At 43.0% G+C, this 16,872-nt stretch overlaps 1 long non-coding RNA gene across 1 annotated transcript in view; it reads left to right on the forward strand.

The window, feature by feature from the left end:
- Window positions 1–16,271, forward strand: part of LOC134342342 (uncharacterized) — a 28,941-nt gene extending 12,670 nt beyond the window's left edge. The window contains exons 2-3 of the long non-coding RNA XR_010017005.1: window positions 12,141–12,206; window positions 16,233–16,271. This is a non-coding gene — a long non-coding RNA (uncharacterized LOC134342342). The remainder of the gene's footprint in view (window positions 1–12,140; window positions 12,207–16,232) is intronic.
- Window positions 16,272–16,872: the final 601 nt, after the last annotated feature.

Raw genomic sequence — 16,872 nt, forward strand, 5'->3', positions numbered from 1 at the left:
ACTGGTTAGGTCTGGAGTCCAAAAAGAAGAGTAGAGCTTTGAGACCTTCCTGATGGGGGATGGAGGTATATAGGGACTGGACATCCATGGTGAAAATAAAGTGGTGGGGGCCAGGGAACTTAAAATCATTGAAAAAATTGAGAGTGTGAGATGTGTCACGAACATAGGTAGGAAGGGATTGAACAAGGGGGGATAAAACAGTGTCGAGGTATGCAGAAATGAGTTCGGTGGGTCAGGAACAAGCTGAGACAATAGGTCTACCTGGACAGGCAGGTTTGTGGATCTTGGGTAGGAGGTAGAAACGGGAAGTGTGGGGTGTGGGTACTATAAGGTTGGCAGCAGTGGATGGGAGATCCCCTGAGCTGTTAAAGTTGGTGATGGTGTGGGAGACAATGGCCTGGTGCTCCTTAGTGGGGTCATGATCGAGGGGTAAATAAGAGGAGGTATCCGTGAGTTGTCGCTGGCCTCGGCAAGGTAGAGGTCAGTACGCCAGACTACAACAGCACCCCCCTTATCGGCGGGCTTTATAGTAAGGTTAGGATTAGTGCGAAGGGAGTGGAGAGCAGAGCGTTCTGAAGGAGTGAGGTTGGAATGGGAATAAGGTGTGGTGAAATTGAGACGGTTGATGTCTCGTCGGCAGTTAGCAATAAAGAGATCCAGAGCAGGCAGAAGACCAGAGCAAGGTGTTCATGAGGAGGAGGAGGGTTGAAGACAGGAGAAAGGGTCATCGGTAGGGGTGGGAGAGTCCTTGCTGAAGAAGTAGGCTCGAAGACGGATCCGACAGAAGAAGAGGTCAGCGTCATGGCGAATGCATGACTCGCTGATGTGTGGGCAAAGGGGGACAAAGGTGAGGCCCTTACTGAGGACAGAGTACTCTGCCTTAGAGAGTTGAAGGTCAGAGGGGATGGTAAAGACCTGGCACAGATGAGACGGACATTCTGAATGGAGATCCCTCTATTCTGGGTTATTGCCCTCTGGTCCTAGACTCACCCACTATAGGAAACATCCACTCTATCTAGGTCTTTCAATATTCGGTAGGTTTCATTGGGATTCTTTCTCATTCTTCTAAACTCCAGTGAGTACAGTCCCAGAGCTATCAAATGCTCCTCATACATTAACATTTTCATTCCCAGAATCATTCTCCTGAACCTCCTTTGGACCCTCTCCAATGGCAGCACCTTTTTGTAAATAAGGGGCCCAAACTACTCGCAATACTTCAGTGCGGTTTGACCACTGACTTATAAAGCCTCAGCATTCCATCCTTGCTCTTATATTCCAGACCTCTGGATCTGAATGCTAACTTTGCATTTGCTTTCACTACTGTTGTGTATTTAATATTTCTATAATATTTGAATAATGTCATAAATATATGTCCAACCTGACAAATTGCTACTCTCTGGCATCTCCCATCCAGCCACTGTTGAATCCATTTTACTACTTCAATTTTAATACCTAAATATTGAACTTCCTAATTAACCTTCCATGTGGAATCTGGTCAAAGGCCTTACTGAAGTCCATATAGATAACATCCACCACTTTACCCTTGTCAATTTTCCTAGCAACCTCTTCAAAAAATTCAATAAGATTTGTCAAACATGACCTTCCAAGCACAAATCCATGTTAACTGTTCCTAATCAGACCCTGTCTATCCAGATGATTACATATACCATCTCTAAGAATACTTTCCATCAATTTACCCACCACTGATGTAAAACTCACAGGCCGATAGTTGCTAGGTTTACTCTTAGAATCCTTTTTAAACAAAGGAACAACATGACCAATAGAAAAGAAATTGTTCAAAATCTCTCCCATCTCTTTTGGTTCCACACATAGCTGTCCACTCTGATTCTCTAAGGGACCAATTTTATCCCTCACTATCCTTTTGCTATTAATATAACTGTAGAAACCCTTTGGATTTATTTTCACATTACTTGCCAAAGCAACCTCGTATCTTCTTTTACCTTTTCTAATTTCTTCCTTAAGATTCTTTTTACATTCTTTATATTCCTCGAGCATTTACTCCATGCTGCCTATATTTATTGTAGATATCTCTCTTTTTCTGAACCAAGTTTCCAATATCCCTTGAAAACCATGGCTCTCTCAAACTTTTAACCTTTCCCTTCAACCTAACAGGAACATAAAGATTCTGTACCCTCAAAATTTCACTTTTAAATGACCTACATTTCTCTATTACATCCTTCCCATCAAACAATTTGTCCCAATCCACTCTTTCTAAATCCTTTCGCATCTCCTCAAAGTTAGCCTTTCTCCAATCATAAATCTCAACCCTGGATCCAGACCTATCCTTCTCCGTAATTATATTGAAACTAATAGCATTGTGATCACTGGACCCGAAGTGCTCCCCAACATATACCTCCATCACCTGCCCTATCTCATTCCCTAACAGGAAATCCAACACTGCCCCTTCTCTGGTTGGTACCTCTATGTATTGCTGCAAAAAACTATCCTGCACACATTTTACAAACTCCAAACCATCCAGCCCTTTTACAGTATGGGATAAAATCTCCCACAATCACAACCTTGTATTTACTACAAATATCTGCTATCTCCTTACAAATTTGCTCCTCCACTTCTCGCTCCCCATTAGGTGGTCTATAATATACCACTATTAGTGTTACTACACCTTTCCCAATCCTCAATTCCACCCAAATAGCCTCCCTAGATGAGCTCTCTAATCTATCCTGCCAGAGCACTGCTGTAATATTTTCTCTGACAAGCAATGCAACACCTCCCCCTCTTGTCCCTCTGATTCTACCACACCTGAAGCAATGAAATCCAGGAATATTTAGTTGCTAATCACACCCCTCCTGCAACCATGTTTCACTAATAGCTACAACGTCATACTTCCAGGTATCAATCCATGCTCCAAGCTCATCCACCTTTCTTATAATGCTCCTCACATTAAAATAAATACATTTAAGAAAAGTTCCACCTCTTATTCTCTGTTTATCACTAATGGTGCAAACAACTTTCTCCCCTACATCTGTTCCTACACTCTGGTTCCCCTCCCCCCTTGTATCTAGTTTAAATCCACTGGAGCCTCTCTAGCAAATCTAACTGCAAGAATATTTGTCTCCCTCCAGTTCAGATGTAAACCATCCCACCAGAACAGGTCCCACCTTCCCTGGAAAACTGCCCAATTATCTGTAAATCTGAAGCCCTCTTTCCTTCACCATGTCTTCAGCCACATGTTGGTCTGCACTATCTTACTATTTCTAAACCCACTTGCACGTGGCACTGGTAGCAATCCTGGAGGTCCTGTCCTTTAACTTGACGTCTAACTCCCTAAACTCATCTTTCAGGGCTTCCTCACTCTTCCTACCCACGTCATTGGTCCCTACATGGACCACAACATCCAGCTGCTCACCCTCCCTCTTGAGAATACTGAGAACTCGATCTGAGATATTGCAGACCTTGGGACCAGGGAGGCAACAGACCATCTGGGATTCTCTCTCTTCCACAGATCCTCTTATCTGTCCCCCTTACTATTGAATCCCCTATCACTACTGCTCTCCTCTTTTCCCTCCTTCCCTTCTGAGCTGAGGGTCCCGTCTTGGTGCCAGAGACGCAACCACTGCAACTTGTCCCTGGTAGGTCGTCCCCACCAACAGTATCCAGAACGATATACTTATTATTGATGGGAACGGCCACAGGAGTACTCTGCTCAATCTGTCTATTCCCCTTCCCTCTCTTGACAGTCACCCAGCTACCTATCTCCTGACTCTTAAGGGTGACTATCTCCCTGTAACTCCTGTTTATTTCTGCCTCTGCCTCCTGAATGATCCGAAGTTCATTCAGCTCCAGCTCCAGTTCCCTAACTCAGTTTGTCAGGAGCTGCAGCTGGATGCACCTTTTACAGGTGTAGTCATCAGGGACTATTGTGCTCATCCTGACTTCCCACATACTGCAAACGGAGCACTCAACTGCCCTAACTGCTGCCCCCATTACCTACTCTTAAGGTAATTAGATTTATGAAAGGAACTTACCCGGCCTTACCTCACTTGGAGTGAAGCTCTTCCTCAGCCTCTGCTCACCGAAGCCTCTCGAGCCAAAGCCTTCCTACTCTGTCTCCCACTACTCCCTCGCCCGCTACAACGTCACTCATTCCGTTAATCTTCTCGCTTTTAAACACTCCCGCTGCCTCACAGTCCGACTTTCACGCACTTGCGCAGTCGTGCCCCTGTTCAACTGCCGAAGAAATGACCGACCTTCACAATCTTCTTGCTTTTAAACACTCCTGCTGCCTCACGGTCTGACTTTCACGCGCTTGCCCTGTTCAACTGCCGAAGAAAGTCCCTTTGCATCACTGATTTTTGAATATTCTCTCCATTTAGAAAGTGCATGACTATCCACTTCCCTACACTATTTTCCATCTGCCACTTTTTTGCCCATTCTCCCAATCTAAGACCTTCTGTAGATTTTTTGCGCCTCAACACTACCTGTTCCTCCTTGCAATGCCTATGAATGTATGAATGAAAATGTATTGCATGGCTTATTCTTGTAAACATTTTTATTATGAATTAAGTTTGTTTTGATTTTAAAGAAACTTTCTGCAATTATTGTAGTAGTATCCTACCCCAGGGAGCCAAGTGAGTGGCATCAGTGCTGCAGGTTGTTAGAAATGTAATTGAATACTACTTAACACATTGCCTATGAATGTAAGAATGAAAACACATTGCACAGTTTATTCTTGTAAATAATTACGTATCATGAACAAAATTGATTTTGATATATAACTAATTGCCAAGCTAACGTAGTGGCTAGCAAGATGCTATTACTGCTTGGCGTTGGGAGTTTAAATCTGGCACAACCTCTGTGGAGGTGGTGAACCGCATAGGTTTCCTTCCGGTGATCCAGTTTCCTCATGCAGTCAAAGATATACCACCTATTAATGGAATAATTAGTCATTGTAATTTGTCCTGTGAATCAGTAGGTGTTAAATAGGTGGATTTCTGGACAGTGCAAAAGTTGTCCCGTGCTGTATCTCTAAATAAATAAAAAATAATCTAACTGCTACTTGTGTCGGAATATTTTACTCTACTGCAATCTGGAATCAATCACTGATTTGGATAATCAGCGGCTTTGTGGCCAGGTTTCCGGACAACAGAAAGATAGATGGAGGGGCAGGTAGTGTTGAGGAAGCAGGGAGTCTGCAGAAGGACTCAGATTTGGAGAATGAGCAAAGAGGTGACAGATGGAATATAGTACAGGGAAGTGTATGGTCATGCACTTTGGTAGAAGGAATACAGGTATAGACTACTTTCTAAATGGGAAGACAATTCAAAGGGACTTGGGAGTCCTTGTGCGGGATTTCATAAAGGAAGGTACATGCAATGTTAGTGTTTATTTCAAGAGGACTACAATATATAGTAAGAGCAAGGATGTGATGCTGAGGCTTATTAAGGTCCTGATCAAACCACACTTGGAGTATTGTGAGCAGTTTTGAGCCCCTGATGTAAGAAACACCGTGCTGGCATTGAAGAGGATCCGGAGGTGGTTCAAGAGAATTATTCTGGGAATGAAAACATCAATGTTTGATTTCTCTGGGCCTTTACTCAATGGAGATTAGAAAAATGAGTGGGAATCTCAGTGAAACCTATTGAATATTGAAGGGCCTCAACAGAGAGGAATTGGAGAGAATGTTTCCTGTCGTAGAACCAAAGGCACAGTCTCAGAATGGACAGACATCCATTTAGAACAGAGATGAGGAGAAATTTCCTTAAACAAAGGTGCTGAACCTGTGGAATTCATTACCATGGACAGTTATGGAGGCCAATTCATAGTCTATACTGAAAGTGGAGGTTGACAGGCTCCTGATTAGTCAGTACATCAAAGGTTACAGGAAGAAGAATGGGGTTGAGAGGGATAATAAATCCACCATGATGGAATGGTGGAGCAGACTGGATGGGCCGAGTGGCCCATTTCTGCTCCAACATCTTATGGTCTTATGGTCTTAATCTGAAATGAAAACTTACACTGTTGCTATTTTCCATGTGTTCCTTTCCTGAATACTAGCATGCTTGCTTTCATTAACACAAAACGGTGCAGAAACCATGTGTTATTTAATGCAGAAAATCAACGGGAGACTTTTTTGGAGACGTCAACAGGATCTCCTTCCTCAATCAATATAAGTAGCTGTGTTGTCCATTGGTCCGATTACTTATTCTTTAGCAATTTTCAGAAAGTGTCTTATCCAACAGAAATCTTATCTCAAGCATCTTTACCCACATGGCCACTTACTCCCTTAGCAATGCATTTTTTGAAAAGAGTAGCGTTACTTGTTACATATGCTGACATCAAAACACCGAAGCATACAGTGAAATGCTTTATTCACAATCCATATACGTGCAAGGGGCAGCTCGCAAGTGTCGTCACGCTTCCAGCTCCGACATAGCATGCCCACAACTTACTAACCATAATGTGTACATCTTTTGGAATGTGGGAGAACCCGGACAAAACCCATGTGGTCGCAGGGAAAGCATATTCGTGATCGCTGCAGGAATTGAAATCTGATTGCTGACTGCCAGCACTGTAATAGCATTACGTTAGCCGCTATGCTACTGTGCTGTCCCTGTTGCAGTTCATTTCCTGCCTGCTCACCGAAGACATAGAGAAGTGCGGGGACTCACTTCTCCAGGACTGATTCTCTGAAAGGATTTCATGGCCTCAATAGAAATGAATGGTGCAGGTAGCACTGTAGGAAGGTGATACCATTATCAGGTGATACTATATATCCTGTACATTGCACACCAAGGGAATCAAGAGCTCAATCCATCTAAAGGCAAAAGGACAATGACAGGGAAATCTGGCACACCATTGTGAACAATTCCCTCATAGTGTGCAGCATTTAATACACAGAGGAGTATTAGGTAGTGGCTATACTCTCCCCTACCCAACATCCAGTTCCAGAAACATCAAAGTGTGATTATAATGAACTGTTCCGTTTCCGTAAAGATCCTCATTCCTTTTCACTACCTCACCTAGTGCTTTACCGTTTCTCCTATATCCTAATTTGTATTATACAATATAGTCCATTTTTTCCATATATTTTAGTAAGATACTCTAGCAGCTTTTGAACTATTTTCTGCACTGTTGACTTCAAATAATGACTCTGTTATAACAGACTTATTCTTTGTTTGGAGTTTTGACTCTGTAAAGCATTTTCTTTCAAGAAACAGCTTTGAATATTTTCAATGGATTGTAAAGGAGCTTTTGTTTTTTGAAAAGGAGGAACACATTTTGTCTAGTCCAAAATGTGCAGACGACTGAGAGGGAAGGGAATGCAGAAGTTCAGGATTGTTTAAATGCTTCATGCATAGAATGTAAAAGAAATATTCACTCCATGACAGCCACTCTCATTGGAATGATTATTCAGAATTGACTGAGTTTCTGGTTTCAGTCAAGGAAATCCTATTTGCTGTGTCTCTGACATGTCAGTCCACGGCCTCCTCTGCTGCTGCGATGAAGTCACACTCAGGTTGGAAGAGCAACACCTCATATTCCGTCTGAGTAGTCTCCAATCTGATGGCATGAACATCTATTTCTCAAAATTCAGGTAAATAACCCCCCTCTTCTACCATTCCCCAATTCCCTTTTCCCTCTCTCACCATATCTCCTTACCTGCCCATCCTCTCCCTCTGGTGTTCTTCCCACAGCCATCTCTCCTCTCCTGTCAGATTCCTCCTTCTCCAGCCCTTTATCTCTTTCACCAATCAACTTCCAGCTCTTTACTTTACTCCCCGCCCCGGTTTCACCTATCACTTACTACCTTGTATTTCTTTCTTCCTTCCTTCACCAACTTCTTCTCATCTCTTTTTTCCAGTCACTTTGAAGGGTCTCAGCCCAAAACAAGGACTGCGTACTCTTTTCATAGATGCTGTCTGGCCTGCCGAGATCCTCCAGCATTTTGTGTCTTTTAGTTTGATTTCCAACAACTGAAGATTTCTTTTGTTTCTGCTCTGTATCTGCTTGGCAAAAAGTCTAGACTGCAATTCTTTATTTGCATTTTTCTGCCAGCACTTCATAGTATTTTATGGCAATATTTTGCTAACAAGATTCAGGACATTATGATGACTTGTCAACATGTGGAACTCTACAATGGAAGTGATTTACCCTTCTCCAGAATATTATGATCCTGAAATTCAGTGCTTCTAGTCCTTAAGTTCCCTCAAATGCCAAGGTTCAGCTTGGGTCATTAGCCCACCATTCTGCATCCTTAAGGTTTGTATTAACACAAGCAATTCAAATTCTGTAAAAAAAAAGCTGGCAGTTTTATTTCTGAATAACATTGGTTATTCAGTTTTCTAGCTTTATTCACTCTTTGCAGAGGGCTAAACTAGGTAGCGCTGATGAAAGAGTACAGGGACTGCAATGCATACCAACTCCATATGTAAACACCAGAGTCTTCAGATGCTGGGATCTGGAACAAAATAAACAATGCGCTGACGGAACTCAGTTCCCTAAATTACACCTCTTCCCAACCTGCCTTTTGTAAGAAAGCCATCCCTTACTCCAAATCTCTCCATATCCACCACACCTAGGACATCTAAAATGTCTTCCTTTTACCACAAATGTGTCTCTCTTCCTCTGCTGTTAATGAACCCTTCTCCCTTATCTCCTTTGCTTCTCAGACTTGTGCTTTCAACCCATCTTCCTCTAACTGAACAGAGATAGTTCTCCTAGTCCTCACCTCTCAGTCTACTAGCCTCTGCATCTGACACATTACCCTTCATCCTTTCTGCCAGTTGCAACGCAATCCCACCATTAGTCACATCTTCTCCTCCCCACCTCTCTCTAATTTCCACAGAGGCTAATCTCTCTGTGCCTCCTTGTTCTGCTCATCCCACCCTCCCTGATCCCCAGTTTTTCCACACTTTCACCTGTAACCATAGAAAGTGCAGCCTTGTTTTACACCTGATTACTGAAAACTTATGCTGACCAACTGGCTGGAGTGTTCAAGGACATCTTCAACCTCTCACTCCCAAACTGACCTCTCCGTTCTTGGCCTTCTCAACTGCCGCTGAGTGGTTCAATGCAAACTAAAAGAGCAGCATCTCATATTCTGTCTGACTAGTCTACATCCCAATGGCATGAATATTGAGTTTTCCAATCCTAGATTACACCCCCGCCCCATCCTGCTCCCACCAATGTTTTTATCCGATTTTATACTGCCCTCCCCCAACCCTCCATCCTCCACGCCCCACCACTCAACTTCCTCCCCCTCCACCTTCTTGTTCCATCACCTACTACACACGTTTCACCCCCTCCCCTTGCCCCATCCTCACCTGGTTCTGGTTCCATCTTTCATTTCCCTTTCTACTAAAGGTCCCATTATCACCTCCATTACCTATCAGATTCCTACATTGGTAGCCTATGTCTTCCTGCTCATCATCATCCTGGAGTTATCTCCCCCTTCCCCGACACCCTCACCCACCTCAGAAAATCATCCTGCTCTTTTATTTGTGTCTGCCTTCATCTATCCTCCTCCTGTTACACACACAATCTACTGGAGGAACTCGGCAAGTCAAGCAGCATCTATGCAGGGGAATAAATGGTTGACGTATCAAGCTGAATCCTTGATCCTCGGGGGGGGGAGGGGGGAGAACTCAGACCAAAACATTGAATGTTTATTCTCCTCCATAGATGCTTCCTGACTTTGAGTTTCTCCTGCATTTTGTGTGTGTTTGAGTGTGCATTTTGAGCATCTACAGAATCTCCTGTATGTACGATCTACATGTTACTAACTCTCAAATCCACCCGTCCCTCTATTCTATCTGGCTTGACCTGCCTGTGACTGCCTCCTCTTAGTCCACCAATCACTAAGGGCTCCTGTCTAACCCCTCCCACCCCAGCCACCACCTCCACACTGTTTTTCATGTTGCCCATCTCCTCTCTCCACTCTCAGTCCAACCCAAAACATCGTCAGTTCCTTTCCCCTATGGATGCCGCTGAACCCACCCCCCCAACACACACCCTGAAGTTCCTTGAGCAGATCACTTGTTACCCCATGTATATCTATCAACAGTGTACCAAAGAAGATTGGTCTGCTAATTTTAGCATCCAGGCAGAGCTGACCACAGCTGCTGATCGTCTTGATGCATCAGCAAGAAACCAAAGTATAAGTGGCTAGCTTGCACTTCTTAAAGTGTATGAGGTTACACTGTGGCTGCAGTAGTTGGTGGAAGTCATTTTGTAGGTGATTGTAATTTGGTAGAATGATATATAAGAGAGTGGGGTTCATGAGTTTTGGATGCTTCATTGGAGATCCCGGTTGAGAAGCTGGAAATGAAATCATTCATCTGCAGAGAGCTAGGAGTACATCCAGACTCAGACTAAACTATCATTGAGAAAGGTCGCTGTGATGGGGTGAATATAGGGAATCAAACCCCAAGGACATACTGTAGATGTGGTGTTTTAGAATGTCCAAAGACTTCACTAGTGTTCAAAGCAATTGAATGGAACTTCAAATATCAAACCCCACCAATGTTCTACCAGTCTATTCAACATATAGATGACAGCCCCACAACCACATACTAATAACCTTCATGAGAACTCAAAGCTCATTGTACCTAGAATGGTTTGTGGCCGATTCATTTCTCAGTTTGCACAGACTGCTAGTCAGATACAGACAGACTGCTGCCGTCAAATACAGACAGACTGCAGTAGTCAAATACATTATGTGATACTTATTAACATATTTCTTATCTCATGTGCAGGAGAATGTGACACCTAACTGGTATTAATGATGGAAGGCGATCTGCAGTTGCAATCTGCCAGAATACAATTGATCTTTGTTCATGCTATTTCTCATTTAACAATTCTCTCACCCTCACCTTATTCACACATTGAACCTGCACTTCTTTCATTCTACACACATAGAAGTTGCTGGTGAATGCAGCAGGCCAGGCAGCATCTCTAGGAAGAGGTACAGTCGATGTTTCGGGCCGAGACCCTTCATCAGGACTAACTGAAAAAAGAGCTAGTAAGAGATTTGAAAGTGGGAGGGGGAGGGGGGATCCAAAATGATAGGAGAAGACAGGAGGGGGAGGGATGGAGCCAAGAGCTGGACAGGTGATTGGCAAAAGGGATATGAGAGGATCAAGGGACAGGAGGCCTAGGGAGAAAGAAAGGGGGAGGGGGGAAGCCCAGAGGATGGGCAATAACAGATGGAGTACGAGGGGAAGATGGGGCATTAACGTAAGTTAGAGAAGTCAATATTCATGCCATCAGGTTGGAGACTACCCAGAAAGAATATAAGGTGTTGTTCCTCCAGCCTGAGTGTGGCTTCATCTTTACAGTAGAGGAGGCCGTGGATAGACATGTCAGAATGGGAATAGGATGTGGAATTAAAATGTGTGGCCACTGGGAGATCCTGCTTTCTCTGGTGGACAGAGCGTAGGTGTTCAGCGAAATGGTCTCCCAGTCTGCGTTGGGTCTCGCCAATATATAGAAGGCCACATTGGGAGCACCGGATGCAGTATATCACCCCAGCCGACTTACAGGTGAAGTGTCGCCTCACCTGGAAGGACTGTCTGGGGCCCTGAGTGGTAGTGAGGGAGGAAGTGTAAGGGCATGTGTAGCACTTGTTCCGCTTACCCGGATAAGTGCCGGGAGGGAGATTGGTGGCGAGGGATGGGGGGGACAAATGGATAAGGGAGTTGCGTAATTGCCCATCCTCACCATTCTTTTTCTAGCAGCTAGCAGCTTGTTTGGGTTATCACTAATGATAAGGAGTGAATGAACCAATGGGTGTCCATGCTATTCCTTTTTTGGGGTGATATTCTGTCTCATATGGCTGGGAAACAGAGTGTTTGGCGGGTTTTTGGGAGGAGAGAACGGGAGTAAGAGGGACGTGCTGGAGGCGCACTGGTCAATCACCTTGGGTGGTCTCACCTTGGATGAGTCGAGGGGGTCGGAGTGGATGGCAGGGTGAAGAGAGAAGATCCCGGGTATTTGAGCTTCAACTGTGTGCACAAAGAAATTGAACTTTGATAAGTCTGGCGCTTTGTTCTTTTTCTTTTATATTGTATCGCTATGAATCTGATAGTCCCAGTAAGATTTGTAATCTGTAAAGTGTACATCGTGTGCTGTCTGATGATTGATGTTTGATGTTCAACCAGGTGGCATTGCACAGCAATCAACGCAACTGGGAGACACAGCTGGGCGGCGGACAGAGTTTCCCCTAGGTAAATACGAGCTGATATAGCTGAGTGTTACATACATATACCGGAATTTATTTATTTATTTATTTATTTTTCTTCTATATCATGTATTGCATTGAACTGCTACTGCTAAGTTAACAAATTTCACGACACATGCCGGTGATAATAAACCTGATTCTGATTCTGATTCTTAATGGTGATTACTGGAGGAAAATGTGGAGGATCATCCACTTGGCACTTCTGGGTGAGGACAGTTCTCAAAACTTGTAAAAGCGAGCACTCACATACCAACACCAGTGTCATTGAGGATGGTGGTGCTCTTAGAATAACCTCCTCCTCTTAGAGACAATATTATCCATCGCCATTGCAATACAAATCTTTAGTCTGAATTAGCATTTGTGAAATCTTTGTCTGTGATTGTTGCTGTTTAGCCAGCTCATGACCTGAGCTTCAGCTCCACCAGTTTGGCATTTAATTGTTTGTAGTTATCTCCGGTTCTTCTCCTAGTATGCCCACATATTCACCTAAATCAACTTGCTTTAATCGCCTAGTTTGACAGTAATGGTAGAGTGAGGGATACAAAAAGTTTCTTCAGATACATGAAGTGTAAAAGAGAGGTGAGAGTGGATATTGGACCACTGGAAAATGATGCTGGAGAGGTAGTAATGGAAATGTCGGTCAAACTGAATAAGTATTTTGCATCACTCTCACTATGGAAGATACCAGCAGTTTGGTGGAAGTTCCAGGTGTCAAGGGTCATGAAGTCTTTGAAGTTACCATTGCTAGCGAGAAGGTTCTTGGGAAACTGAGAAGTCTGAAGGTAGATAAGTCACTCAGACTAGATCATGTACACCCCTGGGTTCTGCAAGGAGTTGCTAAAGGGATTGTGGAGGCATTAGTAATGGGGTTTCAAGAATCATTCAATTCTGGAATGGTTCTGGAAGACTGAAAAACTCCACTCTTCAAGAAGGGAGAGAGGCAGAAGAAAGGAAACTATAGGCCACGTTGTCTGACCTCAGTAGTTGGGAAGATGTTGGAATCAATTTTTAAAAATGAGGTCTCGGCGTACTTGGAGACACGTGATAAAATAGGCTGGAGTGAGCATGGTTTCCTCAAGAGAAAATTTTACCTGACAAGTGTGTTGGAATTCTCTGAAGAAGTAACAAGCAGGGTAGACAAAGGAGAATCAGTTGATGTTGAGTGCAAGGATTTTCAGAAGGCTTTTAACAAGGTGCCACGCATGAGGCTGCTTAACAAGCTATGAGCCCATGGTATTACAGGAAAGATTCTAGCATGGATAAAGCAGTAGCTGATTGACAGGAGGCAAAGAGTGGGAATAAAGGGAGCCTTTTCTGGTTGGCTGCCAGTGACTAGTAATGTTCCACAGGGATCTGGGTTGGGACTGATTCTCTTTATGTTATTTAACTGTGATTTGGATATGGAATTGATGACTTTGTTGCAAAGTTTGTAGACAATATGAAGACAAGCAGGTGGTTTTGAGGAAGTAGAGAGGTTACAGAAGGACATAGACAGATTAGGAGAATGGGCAAAAAAGTGGCAGAATGGTGAAAGGTCTTGATAGAGTGATGTGGTGGGGATGTTTCTTAAGGTGAGAGAGTCTAAGATCAAAAGACACAGCCCCAGATAGAGCAACATCCTTTTAGAATGCAGATGACAAGTATTTCTTTAGCCAGAGGGTGGTGAATCTGTGGAATTTCTTGTCACAGGCAGCTGTGGAGACCAGGCCTTTATGTATATTTAAGGTAGAGGTTGATAGAATCTTGACTGGTCAGGGCATGAAGGCATACGAGGAGAAAGCAGGAGCTTGGGGCTGAGAGGAAAATTGGATCAGCCATGATGAAATGGGTGAATGGCTTAATTCTGCTCCTACATCTTATGGTCCTATGGATAAACCTAGGCATGAGCAAAAAAATTATTGTGCTGTACATTTTGCTGCTGCTGATAGTTCATAGTCCCTCATAGTTGCCCAACCTGGGTATCTTCAGTTCATAGATTTAGAATTCCAATATCATTGGATGAGAGAACATGGAAATAGACCTATCCGTCCACTGAGCCTGTGTTGACTTTTACACACCTATTTACATTAATTCCATTTCATTTTCCCCACATTCTCCTCAAAACCACCATCACTCCCATTCCCGATCCCGCCCCCACACCCCACCACTCACTTGCACATTATGGGTAATTAATAACAGGCAATTAACCTACCAACCCTCCTGCCTCTGGGAGTGGGAGGAAATACAAGCACATGGAGGGGTCCCATTCGCTCACACGAAGAATGTGTAAACTTCATGCAGTCAACAACAGAGATCAGAACTGAAGCCATGTCACTGGACCTGTGAGGCCGTATCTGTAATACTTTTTCCATGCCTATTTAACTTACCATATTACTTGTGCCAAACAACACAACGGAGTGTGTCTTTAATGTTAAGATGGGGCTTTACCTCCTTGAGGACTGTCCAGTGGTGCTTGTAATAGAGATAGGTACTTAATTGATCCCAAAGGAAATTACAGTATCGCAGTAGCATTACAAGTGCACAGATATACAAACGTACAAATATTAGAAGAGAAGTAAAAAAGAATAAAAAATAGTTACCTCAAACAGTCCAACAGGCGGGTGTTATCACTTCCCTGGCTATAGGTTGACTCATTATAGAGCTAATGGCCAAGGGTAAGAATGAACTCATATAGTGCTCTTTGGAGCAGCACTGTTAAACCTTAAGACATAGGAGCAGAAATGGGCCATTCAGCCCATCGAGTCTGCTCCGCCATTCTATCATGGCTGATCCTGGATCCCACTCAACACCATACACCTGCCTTCCCGCCATATCCTTTGACTGATAATAATAATAATATCCTTTCCCGCCACTTTTTTGCCCATTCTTCCAATTTGCCTAACTCCTGCTGCAATCACATTGCTTCTTCAGTGCTACCTACCCCTCCACCTATCTTTGTATCATCCGCAAACTTTGCCACAAAGCTATCAATTCTATTGTCCAAATAGTCACAGTCTATTACTAAAAGTGCTCCTCTGTTCGGCCAAGGTTGCAAGCAGAGGGTGGGAAACATTGTCCAGAATTGCTCAGATTTTCCGTAGAGTACTTTGTTCTACCACAGTCTCCAGTGTGTCCAATTGTATCATGACTATCATAGACAGATACATCTTCTATTGACTAAATGTTGTGAATGAGATCATGTTGGTTTATGATCAGCTCTCGTTCATTCAGGTGTAGGCCCATTTTGGCACCCTTGTCCTTCAAAGACTCAGGCAGTTTAATCAGTGAGAATCCTACAAAAATATTCCCATCAATTGTGTCCTTACCACTTTATTGCCTCTTCCAAGTGTTGTTCAACATGGAGGAGCATTGATACAAGAGATGACTGAAGACATTGGCCAGTAACTATGAAGAGGTTTTGCTATTGATGAGAACTCAAGAGATCAGAAGTCATGGTTGAGAACTCTAACAGCCAGTCCCTGCTACCTGTACATCAACATGCTACCCTTTCTGATGGAACTGTTCTGTTGGTGAGACAGGACATTCCCAGGGATAGTAATGCAGGAATCAGGAACTTTGCTTGTAAGCAAGATTCTGTGAGCATGATTGCTGTGTACTTAATAATTCAGTAATATTTGAGTAATCTTGTAAATACATTGCTTGATTAAGAATTATTTGTTATTTATATAATTCATTATGGTTATATGTAAAAATACATGAATGCATACGTCATGACTCGGCTGTGTCAAACGTGCATGCCTCGCATAAAGTAACTATGAACTAAGACTCACATCCCTCAGTTCTTGTTTTCCTTTGAATTAGTTTAATGTTTTGAAGTTACAGAACTTAACAGTGACTATACTAGAGTTACCATGGCTAACCTGTAGAGCAGGTCTCACAATCTAAGCACCAGCTCAAGGTGTTTGTGAGTAGGACTTTGAAGGCTGGGAAAAAGTTTGCTACGTTTGAATTTGCTGCATAGATTGAAACCAGGAGGTCTGTCCTGTTTTATTTCTTCTCTGTTTTAACATAGTCATAGTGGCAGGACATTCCCAGATTTGCTACAACGCTTCAGAGGACCCTTGGGAGTCAACTACACAAAATGGGTCTTGGTCACATGAAAGGTAGGCTGGGTAAGATCAATTGAACAGCAAATTTCACAAAGCTTGTCAGTGATAATAACCTGATTCTGATTTCATCCCTGAAGGATATTAGTAAAACAATGATTTCTACGACAATCCAGTAGATTTTATAGTTATCATTACCAATGACTATTTTTGACCTTCTAGTTTATTTACAAATGGATGCATGTTGCTCTCAAAATGGGAGTGGAAAATAGATATGTTTACAAATGAAACACTATATGTGGCAAATGGACACGTAGCTCCAAACAAAGGTGTTGAATATCTAAGAGCTGCATTCAAGCAGCAGATATCAAATGGATGTGTTCACCACTCAGGCAGGTGATGGAAAATACACATTGTTTAGTCGTTAAACAACAGATGGCAAATCATGCAAGCAATGTCTAAAACATTTCTATTGCAAGGCAAATTTCATGACTCATTTATTATTCTGAGATGTATCGATAATATATTAGATGAATAAATATGCAGAAATTGATTGAAGTAACTTTGTTTCAAGAGGAGGGATGGAGACAAAGGTAGATGTCAGAG

Source organism: Mobula hypostoma, chromosome 2 (genome assembly GCF_963921235.1).
Source record: "Mobula hypostoma chromosome 2, sMobHyp1.1, whole genome shotgun sequence".
Lineage (NCBI taxonomy): Eukaryota > Metazoa > Chordata > Chondrichthyes > Myliobatiformes > Myliobatidae > Mobula > Mobula hypostoma.